The sequence below is a fragment of the Erythrolamprus reginae genome, unplaced genomic scaffold (genome assembly GCF_031021105.1).
Source record: "Erythrolamprus reginae isolate rEryReg1 unplaced genomic scaffold, rEryReg1.hap1 H_47, whole genome shotgun sequence".
Taxonomy (NCBI): Eukaryota; Metazoa; Chordata; class Lepidosauria; order Squamata; family Dipsadidae; genus Erythrolamprus; species Erythrolamprus reginae.
In genome coordinates, this window is record NW_027248503.1 from 264,096 (window position 1) to 270,095 (window position 6,000).

Sequence of the window (6,000 nt, forward strand, 5' to 3'; positions counted from 1 at the left end):
TCAGAGCTTTGTGGCATTTCAGGATTTGGCAGTAGAGGAACGTTGGGTCCCAAAAGTCTATTATAATTTTTTAAATGTCCTGATGGATTTTTTTTTCAACTAATGTATTCCCGAACAGAAAATGAACCTTATTATGATCATTATCAATAATAATGACAGCATATTAACTTGTCCAAACCCATCTCGAAAAGGCTTTACAAATAATAAATATATAGTCTAAAATGCTTTAACAAAATAAATATATAATATCTATGTGCTTTGTTCTGTCCGAGGTTAAGACAATTCTTGGTAACATACATCTGAATATCTTCCATTTAAGGCCAAAATGCTTATCCAGACATTGTTATTTATTTGTTTGTTTATTTATTTATTTATTTGTTTGTTTGTTTGTTTATCTATCTATCTATCTATCTATCTATCTATCTATCTATCTATCTATCTATCTATTTACTTACGGTATATGCCGCCCCTCTCCGTGGACTCGGGGCGGCTAACGATAGTAATAAAAACAGCATGTAGCAATCCAATAATAAAACAACCAAAAAACCCTTATTATAAAAAACCAGACATACATACAGACATACCATGCATAAACTGTAGAGGCCCAGGGGGAAAGAATATCTCAGTTCCCCCATGCCTGACGGCAGAGGTGGGTTTTAAGGAGCTTACGAAAGACGAGGAGGGTGGGGGAAATTCTGATCTCTGGGGGGGAGTTGGTTCCAGAGGGCTGGGGCCGCCACAGAGAAGGCTCTTCCCCTGGCTCCCGCCAAGCGACATTGTTTAGTTGACGGGACTCAGAGAAGACCCACTCTGTGGGACCTAACTGGTCGCTGGGATTCGTGCGGTCTTGTGGTCTTGGCAACCTAATCTTGTCTATTTTCCCAAACTCAGTAAATCTTAGCAGGGATTCTGTTTCCTTCTGGCTAACGGGAAATTCGAGCAACGCTGCACTCCTGCCCATAATGCCAGCAAAATAACTTTGTGCTTCTGAGCCCCAAAACATCCTTAGCATGAAGTCTTTCCAGAGGCCCCTTGCTTCTTTATTCCCAAAAATAGAATCATCATCTGTGTTTAATGACCCCATAATGCCTTATAGGGTGGAGTCAGGGCAACTGAATGCAGCCAGCGGAGTGTTTATTTATTTATTTATTTATTTATTTATTTATTTATTTATTTATTACTTAGATTTGTATGCCGCCCCTCTCCGAAGACTCGCCCTTTACTGGCCTGCTGCCCTTCCCTGTTGCCAATGAGGAGTTTTGTTCAGCAGATATATTCTCATTGTGCCCAGAGAGAGAAATATCTACCTCTACCTAGAATCGAACTCATAGCCTCCTAATTTTGAGGCGAGAGCTCCATCTCTAGGCCACCGCACCACTCAACACCCAATGACTCTAAAGTGTGCAATAGGATTGATATTCCTGCAGGGGTCTGTAATATGGTAATTGATTTAGCTTTACTAGATAAATGGTCAAAGCAATGGAAACTGCAATTTAATGTTTCCAAATGTAAAATAATGCACTTGGGGAAAAGGAATCCTCAATCTGAGTATTGCATTGGCAGTTCTGTGTTAGCAAAAACTTCAGAAGAGAAGGATTTAGGGGTAGTCATTTCTGACAGGCTCAAAATGGGTGAGCAGTGTGGTCGGGCAGTAGGAAAAGCAAGTAGGATGCTTGGCTGCATAGCTAGAGGTATAACAAGCAGGGAGAGGGAGATTGTGATCCCCTTATATAGAGCGCTGGTGAGACCACATTTGGAATACTTTGTTCAGTTCTGGAGACCTCACCTACAAAAAGATATTGACAAAATTGAACGGGTCCAGAGACGGGCTACAAGAATGGTAGAAGGTCTTAAGCATAAAACGTATCAGGAAAGACTTAATGAACTCCATCTGTATAGTCTGGAGGACAGAAGGAAAAGGGGGGGACACAATCGAAACATTTAAATATGTTAAAGGGTTAAATAAGGTTCAGGAGGGAAGTGTTTTTAATAGGAAAGTGAACACAAGAACAAGGGGACACAATCTGAAGTTAGTTGGGGGAAAGATCAAAAGCAACGTGAGAAAATATTTTACTGAAAGAGTAGTAGATCCTTGGAACAACCTTCCAGCAGACGTGGTTGGTAAATCCACAGGAACTGAATTTAAACATGCCTGGGATAAACATATATCCATTGTAAGCTAAAATACAGGAAATAGTATAAGGGCAGACTAAATGGACCATGAGGTCTTTTTCTGGCGTCAGTCTTCTATGTTTCTAATAGAATAACCAAGCATAAAAGAAGCACCTCTTACCATAGTCCATGCCTGTCCTTCTCAATACTCTGCCTGCCACTTGGATGCCCAGTTCTTGCTCACCTCTCTCAGAGATGGGCCACGAGCTGGAATAGCGGGAATGCCATTCCGGTGGCGGAAATGGAGAGTGTAGCCTCGCTCCATTGCCATCAGGCATGCATGTGTCATACACATGGAACCGGAAAAATTCCGGTAAAAATTAACAGGGTTTTTTGCTTCCATACATGTGCAGAATGAATGGAATCGGCAATTTTTGCCCAAGTCTTGCTGTCACAAGGACGTCCGCGTGAGATTTTGGCTGCTGCACACGCACAGCAGCCCAATCTCGCTGTGGCGCCTAGAACAGCAGGTGGGGCCAGCAGCAACAGTGACCTGCCCGAGCTCCGGCCGCGTGGCCTGTTCTCTGCTCTCCCGTGCCGCAGGCATCTCTTGGCACGCACAGGAGACACAGAGCAGGGGGCGCAGCTGGAGCTCCACCTAGCCTGCTCCTCACGCCATGACCCATCGACCTGCAAGAGATCACAAAAAAGCAAGGTAAGGGCCAGGCAGCAGCACGGTGGAGAGGCGAGCAGGTGGAGTTGCTGCTCATGGTGGAACGGGCAGGCCACTTGTGGCACTGCCACCATGAGCGGAGCTGTGAGACAAGCAAGCGGATGGGAGCAGAGTTGGAGTGGGATTCCCGCTCATGGCAGTGCCAACATGAGCGGATCCACGCAGGCGAGCAGACGGGACCAGAGTCGGAGCGGGCAAGCAGACAAGCCACTCGTGGCAGAGCGACCAGCAGCTCTTACCTTGTTTTCTTTGGTTTCTGGGCCTTTTTGCTTCTGCACATACGCAGAAACAACACCCCCCCCTGAAATCTCATATGCGCGCATCCTCGCATGATAGTCGGTCTTTGATGGATAGCGATCAGCGTCAGGCCACCATTCCCGGCCCACCTGGAACGGGTGGGGAGCGAGTGCGTGTGTGGGTACTTGCTCCCCACTCGTTCCAGGTGGGCCGGGAATAGTGGCCTGCCGCTGACCGCTATCCGCCAAAGACCAACTATTGCGAAGATTGCAACTTACATTGGTGTTTAAATGGAGCACTCAAATGTTAAAACAGTAGGTCACCATTGGGTTAGTGCCAAAAACGATAATTTGGGAGGCAGATTTTAAGCAAGAAATATTAGAATGCAGGCCATAACCATCATCAATCCAAACTGGGGTGGCTTTGCAACAGGAGGAGACCTTTGTCATGGCTTCTTGGGCGAGAAGCGAAACATCTTCAAAGAAAAACCAGAAAGACCAGGCGCCTCTTGGAAAAAAAAAACTTTTGGGACAGCCATGTCCTGGATGGTGGAAAATCTCCATGGACGTTAAATCTGGAAAGTGAAATCTTAACAGCTGGATTCCTGCAGCAGAAGAAAGTAATTAAGTTAAAGGTATGGAAAGGGTCATGAGTTTAACACCATGAATGGCTTGGCTTTTAAAGTCAAGAACTGCTCTCATGAATTGTGTATTGTTTCCAATCTATTGAAAATCCTTCGCTTCTGACACAAGGTTTATCTATTTCAATCAAACTGACTTCAAGTAGGGATAAAAACTTCCAGAAAATAAAAATCAATCAATTGTCCTGATCTAGCTGCAGGGAGTGTAGTTAAAAGTTGACAAAATTGAACGGGTCCAAAGACGGGCTACAAGAATGGTGGAAGGTCTTAAGCATAAAACGTATCAGGAAAGACTTAATGAACTCAATCTGTATAGTCTGGAGGACAGAAGGGAAAGGGGGGACATGATCGAAACATTTAAATATGTTAAAGGGTTAAATAAGGTCCAGGAGGGAAGTGTTTTTAATAGGAAAGTGAACACAAGAACAAGGGGACACAATCTGAAGTTAGTTGGGGGAAAGATCAAAAGCAACGTGACAAAATATTATTTGACTGAAAGAGTAGTAGATCCTTGGAACAAACTTCCAGCAGACGTGGTTGGTAAATCCACAGTAACTGAATTTAAACATGCCTGGGATAAACATATATCCATCCTAAGATAAAATACAGGAAATAGTATAAGGGCAGACTAGATGGATCATGAGGTCTTTTTCTGCCATCAGTCTTCTATGTTTCTATGTTTCTACATACCCACTAAAACTCTCATTGCGTATTGGACTAAACAAACAAACAAACAAATAAATAAATAAATGAACTTTTTTGTCTAAGGTGGCATTTTTTCCTCTCCCGCCACCCCAACCGCCACCCCCATTAGAGCCGAAAATCATTTGATTGATTGCTCTTATGTAACATCGTGTTTTCTTGTTGAGATGTCGGACTTTCTGGTTGCTTTCCACAACGTCCCCTCCGAAACAAGAGCTCGATAATTTATTTGGGAACATGTGAAAAACCTGAATTCTGGCCACGGCCGGCTGGAGATTCTGGAGCAGCCAAAAAAGCATGCTACAATCCTTTTCGGGAGGAGTGGGGTGGAGGGAGAATGGATCTCCCCATGCTTTGGCAGGCCTCCATGTACCTGCTCGCAATAATTTACAGCCTAGGAGAAAGGAGAAAACTCGGAAAAATAAACAATGGAAATGAGGTCAGTGGAAATCTACAGCTTTCAAACTTTGGCCTTCCTTCAGATTTCAGACAACTTGATTTTTTTAAAATCCTTCCTTCCTTTCTGTAGTGGTCAGTTCTTAGTATATTATCATCTCAAGGCTCGATTACTGCAATGCTCTCTACATGGGGCTGACTTTGAAGACTATTCAGAGACTATAGAATACCCTACGAGACTAGAATTTGAATCCTGGGCCTTAAACAAGATCTAAGTATTGCCCACAAGATCATATGCTGCAATGTCCTGCCTGTCGGCGACTATTTCATCTTCAGCCACAACAACACAAGAGCACACAACAGATTTAAACTTAATATTAACCGCTCCAAACTTGACTGTAAAAAATATGACTTCAGTAACTGAGTTGTCGAAGCGTGGAACTCATTACCGGACTCCATAGTGTCATCCCCAAACCCCCAACACTTTACCCTTAGATTATCTACGGTTGACCTATTCAGATTCCTAAGAGGTCAATAAGGGGCGAGTACAAGTGCACTAGAGTGCCTTCCGTCCCCTGTCCTATTGCTCTCCTATATCTCCTGTACCTTTCTTCTATTCCTATATCTCTTCTTCTATTCTTTCATTGATATATTCTATTCCTATATCTTCTTTTCTATTATTTCTTAGATATATTTTACTATGAGTATTTCCTCTATAACCTTCATCATGTATTTTACTATGTGTATATAGTAAAGGCCGAAATAGCGCTATCCTAGTCTCCCTCAATTTTAAAAATTCAGCATAAACATATTATATATATATATATATATATATATATATATATATATATATATATATATATATACACACCCACTAAAACCCTCATTGTGTATTGAACTAACTAACTAACTGACTATCTATCTATCTAACTAACTAACTAACTAACTAAATAAATAAATAAATAAATAAATAAATAAATAAATAATAACTATAAATTGTGCAAAATGGAGCTGTGCAAGCTATAGTGGGGCTACCAAGATCTACCCACTTTTCAACATCACTCCACAAACTGCAATGGTTGCCAATTGGTCTCCAAGCCGAATTCAAAGTTCTGGTTATGACCTACAAAGCCCTACATGGCTTAAGACCAGATTATCTCCGGGACCGTCTTCTGCCTCA